Source organism: Myxine glutinosa, chromosome 3 (genome assembly GCF_964187855.1).
Source record: "Myxine glutinosa chromosome 3, kmMyxGlut1.1, whole genome shotgun sequence".
In the NCBI taxonomy this organism is placed as follows: domain Eukaryota; kingdom Metazoa; phylum Chordata; class Myxini; order Myxiniformes; family Myxinidae; genus Myxine; species Myxine glutinosa.
Genome location: NC_136263.1, coordinates 60,754,907 through 60,768,594, shown reverse-complemented (window position 1 = coordinate 60,768,594; position 13,688 = coordinate 60,754,907). Strand labels below are relative to the sequence as shown.

The 13,688-nt window shown below is 44.7% G+C and overlaps 1 pseudogene; it reads right to left on the bottom strand.

Annotated features, from left to right (window-relative positions):
- Positions 1 to 13,688, bottom strand: part of LOC137416130 (tyrosinase-like) — a 46,453-nt pseudogene that overhangs the window by 21,607 nt on the left and 11,158 nt on the right.

The window sequence follows — 13,688 nt, the reverse complement described above, 5'->3', positions numbered from 1 at the left end:
ACAAAGTGCAGATTCTCCAGGCTAATCCTGAGCATGCTCGTGTGATGACGTCTGATGGCCGTGAGACTACTGTCTCCGTTCGTCACCTTGCCCCTTGCGGGGTCGACGACCTTAGTAGGGAATCGGACGACCCGATCGAACCCATCTATGAGACTATGGCCTCTCCCGACGCTCCCATCGCCGACAGTCCACCGACCCTCCCCTCTTCGGGACTACCCGGGCCCGACGACTTGGGGTTACCCCCTTCGTCACCCGACCCTGTTGGCGCCTCTGACGCCGGGGACGCAAGGATACGTGATGCCGTACCCGGGGAATTTCGGACGCGTGCTGGCAGAGAAATTCGCCGCCCGGCCCGATACGGTTGGGTCGACTGATACTCCGCTCCCTAGTCGCGCTGACGCTCACTCGCTTTTAGCCACGCGGCCGTATAATTCTGACAGGGGGAGAATGTAGTGAAATCGTATTCGTACTGAACCCGGGGGTGATGCTCGCTGCTCGTTGTCACCGCTGTCACCGCTAGAGGCGTGACTATAAGACCCGCTGCTGCGACGGTGCTCCGAGACTTCTCCCTTGTGACATGTTACATCGGTAGCCTCGCTAACGGTACGCATGTATAGAATATCTAGCTTGCTTGCATTGAATGATATGACTGGACCCATGAGATGTTGCATCATATACTTATTGTGTATTTCTACTTTACAGGAATAATGTGATGATCTAAATGCAATTAAACCAACCATTGGACTAAAGTTGTGTGGACCTGATTGGTTTTCCACAACATTGTTTATATTGGTTCCAGGGCCACAAGGTAAATTATACTCGATTTTTGCATCTTATCCTAAAACGAGAAGCATCCGTCCATATGTGTATGTGTGTTATATCCACGGCCGATGCTAACTTGTACTAACAAACAGGAAATGATAGGTACCCATCAATTCTCATCCACGGATATTTATCATATTTCCGTGAGTCTGATTTGCATTCAGGAACAGAACAATTATGATTAACCATACGAGAAATTGCCACTCTTTCGTCTGAATGGTGAAAATTATGTTTAAAAGACAATTTCAATCACAGATTTTGCATTAGCAACGAAAGGTTAAAAGTGCCCAGCGAGCAGAAACAAGTCAGTGTAACCACACACAGCACATGCGCAAAAGGCCTCATTTAGCATTCATATGTCATTTCCAAAGTCCTGTATTGAATGGGTATCGTAATATGTATTTTTCAAGCATTTATTGTACTATTGCTTTGTGAATAAAATAGTTTGAAGTTTAAGGCAGATAAATCAGACCCCTTTCCACCATTTGAATTAATATGAAATGTCACTCTTTTTTGGCTTGTTTGGGAGTGATGTGATTGGAAATTAATATGGCTTTTTTGGGAGTGATGACATAACGAGTATCCCAATACCGGTACTGACGGTAGGTCTGTATCAATTTATGACTCTGTCACACTATATTACATCATGACACCATGCAACAACCTTCTGATAATTGATCTCACTTTTTCAGGCTGAAAAAATAGTCTGTTTAATCTCCCTATTGAAAATAAAAGCATTAAAAAATAATAAAATTTAGGCTTAAAGCCGAGGCCACGCCAACCAATATTACAACAAGTGAATAAAAAAATGTATGCTAAATCAAAAAGGCGATGTAGGGATGACAAACCAGTCTAAAAAAGGTTCTAAACAAGATAGGGATGATGTTGGTTTAGCAGCGGTGCGCAACGCGGTGCGTTTGGGGTTTTCCGGGGGTCATGAAGCGGTCGTAAATAACATCAATTTGTTGAGCCCATTTTTAGGAACCTAACAAAGGTGCATACCACACACAGTATTTTGTTCTCGTATGCGCATACGTCTTGACCCCCAGGTTAAGAACCACTGGTTTAGAGAGTAGCTAACAGTATTGCCATCACATAACAATCCCTACATCACTGCCTCATTTACACTTAATCAGTTATTGCTTCAAGCTTCTACAAACACTCCACTGGTTACACCAGTACTTGATTACTCCTGTAGTGTAGGCACATACTGAGACTACAAATTAGCAGCCTCAGTACAATGTTATAATATCAGTACATGATCACCAACTTCTTATAAAATCAGTACATGATCACCAACTTCTTATAAACTGCATGAACATCTCTAATAACAGCATTCTATAATTATCTCCATTTGTGATTGGTTACTCTAAGTTGATAAAAAAGAAAAGTAGGAAAGACAACTGAAGCTGCAAGAAGTCCCTGAAATTATATGAGCTTCTTATACTGATGCAGAAATGAAATATAGGAGCTTCTAATACTTCTAGCTAGGCCTAGCCCGAGGGCCTAGACAATAGTCTGGAGGCAGTGATGTAGGGATTGTCATGTGATGGCAATACTGTTAGCTACTCTCTAAACCAACATCATCCCTATCTTGCTTAGGGCCCTAGGGACCCTCCCCATGGACTCCATTACAGACACAGGGAAAGATAAAGAAAATAAAATGTGATTTGCGGCCGGCACTCAGCTTTGCATCCCCAAATGGCTGGTAGGACTTGCTGGTCGTCGAACCAGAGTCACCGCGCGGTAAGCGCACAAGATGGCGTGGAATTGTGCCCGTAGCCAGCCGCAGGCGTGAGGCAAGCAGGCAGGATCCTTCTTTGTTTTGATCGTGACCTCCTCCGTCTCCGAAGAGCACCACCGTCAACCAACACCCCCTCCCCCAATGTTGCAAAAGTCCCAAAGCCTCGACACATCTCCTCACCAGCGCACCCGAGACGACAGCGCCCACACGAGCCGAGAGCCAGAATGAGACAGCCAGATTATAGATTCTTCCTCTTCTGGAACCTTCCAGCTCTCTGACGTCATACGACCAATCCTGACGTCCCATTACATCAGTCCATGGCCACGATCAATCGTCGTCTTCGGGGCGGGGCCTCACGGCCTTGCTTGACGCCCAATGACGAAGGTCGAGGCGTGGCCTCTCCGTCACGAGTTGTCGGGGGGTGGAGTCTAATCTCTGTTTGGGAATGTTCGGATGACGTCGGGGTTTACTTGCCGATTGGCAAATGTGCCGATTTCTGTCGGGCTTGTCTGTGTGGTTGTGGCAATGTGCCGAATGCATGGCTGGCCAAGTGAATTTTATAAGAACATTAGGGAAAAATCACAGGGGCAAATTACACACTGGGATTTATTAATCTTACGCCCTAGAACTAGTTAACACAAAAGCCACCCTCCTTATGGCAACATTCAAACGCTCTTACCCGCACAGTCGGCCTACTTATGTACTGTACATCGAAATGGGCTTTCTACGCGTCACACGGTCCATGCTAAACTATACATTCCTGAATTTCCTAAGTTATTTCTTCACCTACCCCACAAACCTAACAGTGTTTTATTACATGTGAATTAAAAGAACTGCCATTAACAAAAGACTGCAATGATACCTTCGAGTAAGTTCCGGAAGCTGCCATTGGCATGCCTGTCAAATGGAAACACGTCATATTCGGGCATGTTGAGACAGTAATTTACATCCTGTGAACTCGGAAGCCGTAGGCTGTGGAACCGATCATGATTGCCAGGTCTTCACTCCAATGGACCTTCACCTTTCCCTGCACAGAACATGCCCTGTGATGCATACTCGGCATCCCGTGTGCAAGTGATCTGGACAAACCAGTGGGTATGGGGATGAAAAGAGTCATTTTAACCTCAGCCTTCATCTGTCTGTTTGTCTGCCTCTCTCTCTCTCTCTCTCTCTCTTTCTTTTTCTGTCTCTCTCTCTCTCTCTCTCTCTCTCTCTGTCTCTCTGTCTCTGTCTCTGTCTCTCTCTCTCTGTCTCTCTCTCTCTGTCTCTCTCTCTCTGTCTCTCTCTCTCTCTCTCTCTCTCTCTCTCTCTCTCTCTCTCTCTCTCTCTCTTTCTGTCTGCCTGTCTCATGGATACATCACGATACATCACATTTTAATTTTAAGCTACAGAATGATCAAAACATATAAATGAGTAACATTTGTCATAAAGAAGTTAATTAAGAAATATTACATGACATGAATACTCACCCAAGATACACAGACGTATAACACACAGAATAGTGTACTTCCTGTAAAGCATAGATCTTAATGGTGCAGGAGGCATTTATCTACTGCCCTTCATTCATCACCTCACCTGCCAAGCAGCAAAAATGGAGCCAGAGCTAATTGAACCCGATTCACTCAGTCTATAAGCTCCGAAAAGATCATCTGTGCACACTTGGCAATTTTCTGCATCTCGCCAGTCCCAGTATGGCAAGGATAAGGTCAAATCACCAGACACACGTTGCAGTGCACGTTCCCAGGATAACAAGAAAAGGCGGTGCCAAGGCAGGAAGCCTGCTCCCTCGTGAGCATAGTCAGGCCCTGTGGAATCATCTGCACATATTGGGTGAGACAGATACACAGATATTGGGTGAGAAAGAGATGTACATCATCTGTGTACACTTGGTGTTGGTCCAAACCTATGAAGGTACAAGTTCAGTGATAGAAAGTTTAATTACTCCCGCCAGGGAGTAATGCATTTGATCGTGTCCGTCCGTGTGCGTGTGTGTGTGTGTGTGTGTGTGTGTGTGTGTGTGTGTGTGTGTGTGTGTGTGTGTGTGTGTGTGTGTGTGTGTGTGTGTGTGTGTGAGAATCGAAAGGAGGCCGTCTAATCTGCTCGCCTCACGCTTGTTGTGTTTTCGACGCGCGGAGTTCTACACCGCCATTTTGGACCACTTCCCGCATGAGTGGCTACCCCAGTTTCAACAGCCGCCAAGCTCCTGAAAGTACTCTTTGGGACGCCAAGCTAAGTGCCGGCCGGCTGAAGGGGTTTATTTTCATTTTATCTTTCCCTTGACACCACCACCCCACCCCCCCCCCCAGAATTTCCATGTTTTAAACGTTTCCCGGTGTGTACCCTGGATAAGAATAGGTACACCGTATCCCTGCGTGTCGTAAGAGACGACTAAGAGGGTTGGCGTCAGGAAGGGCATCCGGCCATAAAAAAAAAACATTGCCTCAAAAAGGGAACCATGACAATTACAACTACATATGGGCAGGGTACAGCCCGAAGTGGAGATCGGTTTCTGAGGTTTGGGACATGGAATGTAGGGACAATGACAGGGAGATCAGGAGAAGTGGTGGAAGTATTGGTCAGAAGAAGAGTGGACATATGTTGTGTGCAAGAGACGAGATGGAAGGGAAGTGGTGTGAGAATGGTGAAGGGTAGGAAGGGACAGAAATACAAGTTTGTGTGGCAAGGGTGCCCGGAGGGCGTGAATGGTGTTGGTGTCCTGTTTTCTGAGGAGTTTGTAGACAGTGCGGTGAGTGTGACGAGAGTGAGTGATAGGTTGATGATGGTGAAAATGATGATCGGAAAGCTCTTGGTGAACGTCATCTCGGGATATGCTCCGCAGGTTGGTCGAAGCGATGAAGAAAAGGACAAGTTCTGGTGTGCGATAGAGAAGCTGATGGAAAACGTGAAAGATGAGGAAGTTGTTGTGGTAGGAGGAGACCTAAATGGACATGTGGGAAGGAGTATGGATGGTTTTGACGGAGTTCATGGGGGTTACGGATATGGTGTGAAATGGAGAAGGTGAAAGGATTTTGGAGTTTGCTGATGGAGCTGATTTGTTGATTTGTAATACTCAGTTCCAGAAAGAGGATAATAAGCTTGTTACATACACGTCAGGTGGGTCGACGACAACCGTTGACTACCTGATAGTGCGTAGGCGAGATAGGGGGCACCTCCGGGACACAAAGGTGATCCCGGGGGAGGAGGCTGTTTCACAGCACCACTTGGTTGTCTGCGACGTAAGGGTGAAAGGTGCGAGGAGAGCTCGGCGGGTGAAGTACCAACCGAGAATGAAGGTGTGGAGGTTGAAAGAGGTGACAGTAAGGGAGGCATTAAAAGAGAGGCTGAGTAGGGTCGAGGATGATGTGGTTGAGCTTGAAAGTGGTTGGATGTCAATGAAAGCTTGCCTGTTGGGAGCCGTTGGTGAGGTATGTGGATGGACAAAAGGACCACCGAGGCACTCGGAAACATGGTGGTGGGATGATGAAGTTGGAAAGAGGATTGATGAGAAGAGGAAGAAGTTTAAGGAGTGGCAGAAGGTGAAGGGTACGGGAGCAGAAACAGCAGAGCATGAAAGTTATAAGGCAGCCAAGAAGGCTGCAAAGAAAGAGGTAGCAAAGGCGCAGGAGGCATGTAGGAAAATGTTCGGAGAACGCTTGGATTCGGAAGAGGGTCAGAAAGCAGTATTCAGGATTGCAAAGCAGATAGCGAAAGAGAGGTGTGATGTGATGGGGGTGAGTTGCTTGAAGGATGAAGTGGGACAAATCGTTGTCGACCCAGATGGAATTAAAGGAAGATGGAAAAGATATATGGAAATGCTGTTGAATACAGAGAATGAATGGGATGGCAACATAGAGAGTAACCCTGTTTTAGGACCGGCAGAGAAGATAACTGAGAAGGAAGTTGAGGAAGCGATAAAAGCAATAAAACCAAAACCGTAGGATAAAAGCAATGAAGGGTAGAAAAGCGGGAGGGCCGACGGGAGTTGTGGGAGATATGTTGAAGGCAGCAGGAAGTTGGGGTGTGAAGAGAATGACAGAGATCTGTAATCTGGTGGTGAAAGAAGGCCGCATTCCAGTGGATTGGGAACTGAGTACCCTCATCCCTCTATACAAGGGGAAAGGTGACCCTCTGGAGTGTGGCTCGTACCGAGCGATAAAGTTATTGGAGCATGGAATGAAGGTATTGGAAAGGGTGTTGGAGAGGAGGATAAGGAAGAAAGTGAAGATCGATGAAATGCAGTTTGGATTCATGCCAGGAAGAGGAACGACAGACGCGCTTTTCATTGTGAGGCAGTTGCAGGAGAAGTACATGGAGAAGAGGAAGAAGTTGTTTCTTGGGTTTGTTGATCTGGAGAAAGCATTCGATAGGGTACCACGCAAAGTATTGACATGGGCATTGAGGAAGTTAGGAGTGGAGGAATGGTTGATCAGAGTAGTGATGGCAATGTACAAAAGAGCGCGCACAGCTGTAAGGACGAAGGACGGGAACAGTGGTGAGTTTGAGGTGAAGGTGGGAGTGCATCAGGGGTCGGTACTAAGTCCACTACTATTTGTAGCTGTGATGGAGGTGCTGGCTCAGAACATAAAGGAGGGTTTACCGTGGGAGTTGTATGCAGATGATCTGGTGTTGATTGCGGTAAGTATGGATGGACTGAAGGAAAAGATGAACACGTGGAAGGAATGTATGGAGACAAAAGGTCTGAAGGTGAATATCGGAAAGACGAAGGTGATGGCAAGTGGTAAAGCATGTGGTGAGGTTGAAAGAACTGGGAAGTGGCCCTGTGCTGTGTGTAGGAAGGGTGTCGGAGTGAACTCCATTCAATGTACAATGTGCGCTGAGTGGGTTCATCAAAAATGTAGTGGTCTGAGAGGGTCATTAACCAGTGTGGCAGCTACATTCAAATGTAAGGTGTGCACAGAGGGAGCTGCAGATGGAGGAAATGTTGAGTTGGATCTTGGAGACGGCGTGAAGCTGGAAGGTGTGAAAACATTTTGCTACCTCGGAGACATGCTGAATGGAGAAGGTGGATCAGACTCGGCAACGGTTGCTCGAGTGAGATGTGCATGGAAGAAGTTTCGGGAACTGGGTAGCGTGCTGATGATGAGGGGAGTGTCGTTGAAGCTGAAGGGAAAGGTGTATGCTGCATGTGTGAGAAGTGTTATGATTTATGGGAGCGAGACATGGGTAATGAACGTAGAGCAGCAACGAAGGTTGGAAAGGGTGGAAATGCGAATGGTTCGGTGGATGTGTGGAGTATCGTTGAGAGAGAGGAAGACAAATGATGAATTGCGAAAGATGATGGGAATAGAGCCTGTGATTGATGCTGTGAAGAGGAACAGGTTGAGATGGTTTGGTCATGTGTTGAGGAAGGATGAAAGTGACTGGTTGAGAAGAGTGATGGAAATGAATGTAGAAGGAAGCAGAGGACGGGGAAGACCGAAAAAGACTTGGCTAAAGATGGTGGAAGAAGAAATGCGGGCAAGGGGGTTAACAAGGAGAGATGCAGAAAATAGGGCAAAATGGAGAAGATTGTCATGGGGACCGCAAGGCTAACCCCCGCTCTAGCAGGGAAAATGGCCTTTAAAATGCATGTTGTGTTGTTGTTGTCTTCCTTGTCACACACACAACCTGTCCAACAAGCTTCGTCCAAATCCATCCACAACTTTTTGAGATATCCTGCTATACATCGTTTTTTTTACCTTGTCTCTCAATGGTGAAGAATCACTAAAAAAAATTCTCAGATTCAGATCCGGATCCGGCACCAAAATCTAATAATTTTGTCCTTGTCAAATACTCAACCTCTCCACCAAATTTCTTCCGTATCCATCCACAACCTTTTGAGATATCGTGTTCAAAAACAGACAAGCAGACAAACAGACAGGGGTGAAAACATGACCTCCATCCACCTTCGGTGGCGGAGGTGATAAAGAACAAAACTCCTTTTGCATGAGTTTTCTAAAATAAGACAGATCAAAGGACATCACAGTGAGCACACCTTGGCAAGGTTGATGTAAGCCATGAGACGAGAACGATCCATCGCTGACAAAGAGAGCACATTTCGACGCGTCAGCTCCCGTCGCTTCAAGCATGAAGGATCCTCCCAACCAAACCTGCCAAGAACATCACACTACTTTAAAGCACGTTCAACGTCAGCAGATGCTAATACTTAGCTCACATTATAGAGGAAATGATGGACGATGGATCTGCGCGTTCTCATCCTTTGTACTTGGGAATTCTCATCCTTTGTGAGTGGGTGGATCATTCTCATCCTTTGTACTTGGGAAGGAATTATGGAGTGTGGGTTAGATGATGAGCACGTGACACACGATAGCTTTGATTGATAGAGCAGGTTGAGTAGCTCATGTAGAAGATTCAAGAGTGTGAAGACCACCAACCTTATTATCCTGTTGTTAATTTGTAATTGGTCACTGGCTTTGACACAATACAAATTATATTATGGACTCGAGGCATCAAAAAGCTACATATATGGAACAAACTGTTTCAAATGGAGCAACTCGCCACCATTAGAGCATTTAAATTGCATCAGATGTGGCAATAAATCTGAATTGATGCTCCCAGGTTGCCGGCTCGATGACGGAAGACGCCATTTACATTTTTGCTTCCACCATCCCTACCCCGTCGAGAATCCTGTCCATCACTTGTGTCCTTACCTAGACATCATTCTTCCCCAAAATCCCTTATTAGTCCCCTACCGGTGTACACCGTAGGGGACTATAGGTTTGCACTCCGTCCCTCTGTCTGTCAGTCTGTCGGTCCGTCACGCAAAGCACAGCTTTCCGGACATTTTTCCTAAACTCTTAATGCTAATGATTTCAAACTTGGTACATGGTTTCCTCATGATAGGTTACAGATCAAGTTCGAACTTCACGACGTTTCGATCATTTTTGACAAAGTTATGGCACTTTTGAACTTTGGTAATTTCCCCAACAGTTTTCTGGACTATAATTTGGAGTGCGGTAAGTCAAAGCTGTTAATATTCCTTGTTTTAACTACAATTTACATTCTGTTTCCACTTTTAGTGAGAAGTGGGGGTCTGTGCAACCATTCATAAACTTTATTTGGTGCAAATTGGATAATTTTTTAGCCGAGTTACCTCAGACCGTGAGTTGGTAATTATATAATTCACACATAGTGCAATACGTGCAGGCTGCTCCAAGGAGCGACCTTGCGGTTTTCCAGACGACAGACTGCCGGTAGGGGACATGTATTGCAGCGCAATACTCAGAATACTCAGAACGCAACTCAGAATACTCAGAATGTTCAGAGAAGGGATTTTTTGAAATATTGGCTTTCAAGCTAATATGGCTGCCACACCACATGACATATAACATGAAAAATGTACACACAGCATATGTATGGGTAGAGGATCACGTTTGTGAAGTTTCGTGTTGATCGTGTTGATAAGGTTCATTTTTCTATCCAAGATGGCTGCCAAACCACATGACCTATGATGCCATTATTTTCAAAATATATGCAACAGTCGTGCTAGATGATGTTTATAAAAATTTTGCATCGATCGGGTAAGCGCTTTCAGAGATATAATTATTTAAGATTTTCCTTCAATCCAATATGGCTGCCACACCATGTGACCAATGATGTTTTCGTGATCATCTTTTAATCGCCATACCTAGTCAATGACACACGTAAAGTTTCAAGTCAATTGATTTGGTGGTTTGGGAGTAGATGTTATTATAAGGTTTTAGGTTAAATCCAATATGGCTGCCAAACCATGTGACCTATTATGTCATAAATTTAATATTTCAATACAAATGTGCCATAGATCATGTGCATGCAATTTCAGATTTTTAGGCTAAGGAATTCCATTAAAACATTTTTGGCTGGTATACCAGAATCACCTATGATGTCATCATTATCATGCTTTTGTTTTGGGAGTACTCGACAATGTGCCAAGTTTCGGATTTTTCCATTCAGCGGTTTCCGAGAAATAATTTTTTAAATTATTCGCGTTTATTCCAAGATGGCTGCCATACCACGTAACCATTTTGCATGGGTGTCACTCCTACCCTGAACGTTTCATCTTAATCGGACATGTGGTTGCTGAGAAAAACGAGGTTTAGCCCGTAAGGACGGACGAACGGAAGGACGGACAGACAACCCAAAAACATAATGCCTCCGGGCCTCCGGCCACCTTCGGGGGCGGAGGCATAAAAACGTTCCATAACTTCTTCATTTTTCTTCTTTCATGAGGCATGTCCCTGAGTTGTTGGTCTCCGACATGAAGTCAGCTGTTTCAGCCAGCCTTGGGCCTTTGTGACCAGGTGCTTCAGTTCTTGCTATCCTCCCTCTAGGAGATGTATGGGGTAGTCTAGCACAAGATGATCTGTAATCTGGGGGAGGCCACACCAGCACTAATCTCTCTTCCTTTTAGTAGTTTGCTTGATCCGGCCCCACAACAATAGCTTCAGCTCAAAAATGTCGGTGATGGTGACAAAGCGCAACATGATTGTACACAGTAGACATATTTGTGAGACTTGCGTCTATCACAGGAAGGTATCCAATGCTGGACTATACCATTTTCCACAGGGATTACATAGACACTTCATGAGCACAGCCATATTGGAAAATCCACTGATCTGATTGGCCATCTGTCTGACTCTGCTGGCGACATTTATTTTGGCGAATGTCGAAATACTGACTCCATGTAGTGATTATTTTGGGAGCAAACAGCTAATTGATGTGCAAAGAAAACGTGGGAAAGTTGTTCATTTATTCGTCCGCTACCGGTGTACACCGGAGGGGACTATAGGTTTGCACTCCGTCCCTCTGTCTGTCAGTCTGTCAGTCCGTCACGCAAAGAACAGTTTTCCGGACTTTTTTTTCTAAACTCTTAATGCTAATGATTTAAAACTTGGTACATGGTTTCCTCATGATAAGTTACAGATCTAGTTCGAACTTCACGACGTTTCGATCAATTTTGACAAAGTTATGGCACTTTGAACTTTGGTAATTTCCCCAACAGTTTTCCGGACGACAAACTGCCGGTAGGGGACATGTATTGCAGTGCAATACTCAGAATGCTTGTTTACTTTATATTTACTAGGGCATGCCCGTACGTGGGTGCCCGTTCCTTGCCAAAAAAAAAAAAAAACGCTACCCGTACGCTCTACCCCGCCCGTACGCCCGTACGCCCGTAAACAAAAAAAACAACGCTCTTCGCTTCCGCCCTTCGCTCTGGGAGAAATAATGCGCATAAGAAATCGAGAAATTATTATTTTCTCCGGAAGAAATCGAATTACGAACCGTAATGGCGCACGCGCTCGGCTCGGCTCGCAACAACGCGTTCTGTGATTGGCTGCCGGAAGTGAAGTCTTCACTGTCCGGAAGGTCGCAAATCGCAGTTACGATGAATCGCAAATTAGTTTTATTTAGTTTTAAAACATAGTTTAACGGCAACATAGTTTTCCAACGTGAAATAAATGAATACGCTCTCAAATGTGCCGTCCGAGGCAGAGTCTGTTCGCCACGTTCGGCACACGTGATAGCTCGCTGCTCTCTGATTGGTTGAATCGTTTTTTGGATATAGCTCGGTAACTACTTGTCCGATTAATATGAAACCTTGAAAAGGCACATCCTCGGGTCCCCAGCAATATACCTGGCAAGTTTAAAGTATATCGGACCCGTGGTTGTCGAGAAACAGCGGTCACAGACATGCATACATACATACATACATACATACATACATACATACATACATACACACAGAGATTACTGGAATTATAGATAGATGCTAGCTCTTACACGAGTCTCGACTGAGTATAGAAAAAAATCATAAAGCTTTGCATCAATATCAAGGTACCTTAATTTATTTATTAATCAGATGTGCTAGAAATTCTGGGCCACGGCCTATTTCTACCATTAAAAGCTCAAGGTCCTTGACTCTCTCCAACAAAAAGCCAAATTTGGGAGGCTAAGTAATGCACAAATAAATATATGTTATATTTATGAGGCACTACAAACATTTTGCCAACTCCATAAGGCATTTCAAGGAAACATTTTCTGTCCTGATAAAGGATTATTAATTATTATATTCAGAATGAATAAAATGAAGGAAGGAATGAACGTAGACTGCACCAGCATTCCCCACAATCGGGACCATAGAAATTCCCCGTGCATGTGCACGTGCGATTGTAAAAGGCTCGAGGCCAGCGAGTCCGCACATCATTCTCATCCAAACTCTGGTCCGGTCCGTACGGTGCTTGGGATATTTGGATGTCGCGACACAATCCCCGTCCTGTGGCCTCTCCACACGGAGTGCCATCTCCGCTCCACAGTGGGCAACATTCCTGTTGAAAAGATTAGATGCTTGTTACTGCTTCCATTTCTGTCCATGCAGGTCCCATTCAGGCCCATGTGAGTTATAAACATGCTTTTGATGGTTTTGTCAAACAAAAGGAGACATAAACTGATCATTCTCAGGAAATACATTGTTTTTCTTCATAACATTGCATTGATGGATGCACATCCCATATAGCTTTTTATACAGTATACAATTGTTGGGACTTATAGAAGCTTAAAGAACCAACAATGGAGGGATGGGGAGAAAACAGACAATTAACAGACACAAACGGAACTGGAACTGCACTCGGTAGAGCATATACCTCTGCCAGGCTGAAAAGTTTACATTTTTTTATGCCAGTGATAGACCAGATCTGGAACCGGACCTGAACCAAAATCGAATCAGCTTGTTCTTGTCACCGAACCAACTCATCCACCAAATTTTGTGATAACTCATCCACAACTTTTTGAAATATTATACGATATATTGTTTTTGGCCCACTCTCTCATTTATGAAGTATCACTTTAAAAACTAGAACGGCACTCGGTAGAGCACATACCTCCGCCAAGGCTGAACAGTTTGTTTTGTATCCCAATGATAGGCCGGATCTCGATTCGGACCTGAACCAAAATCGAATCGGCTTGTTCTTGTCACCTAACCAACTCATCCACCAAGTTTATTCATAACTCGTCCATAACTTTTTAAAATATCATGTTATATATCGCTTTTGCCCAATCCTTCAATGGTGAAGAATAACTTATAAAATTAAATATTTCTCGTATCCGAATCCAAAATCAGATCCTC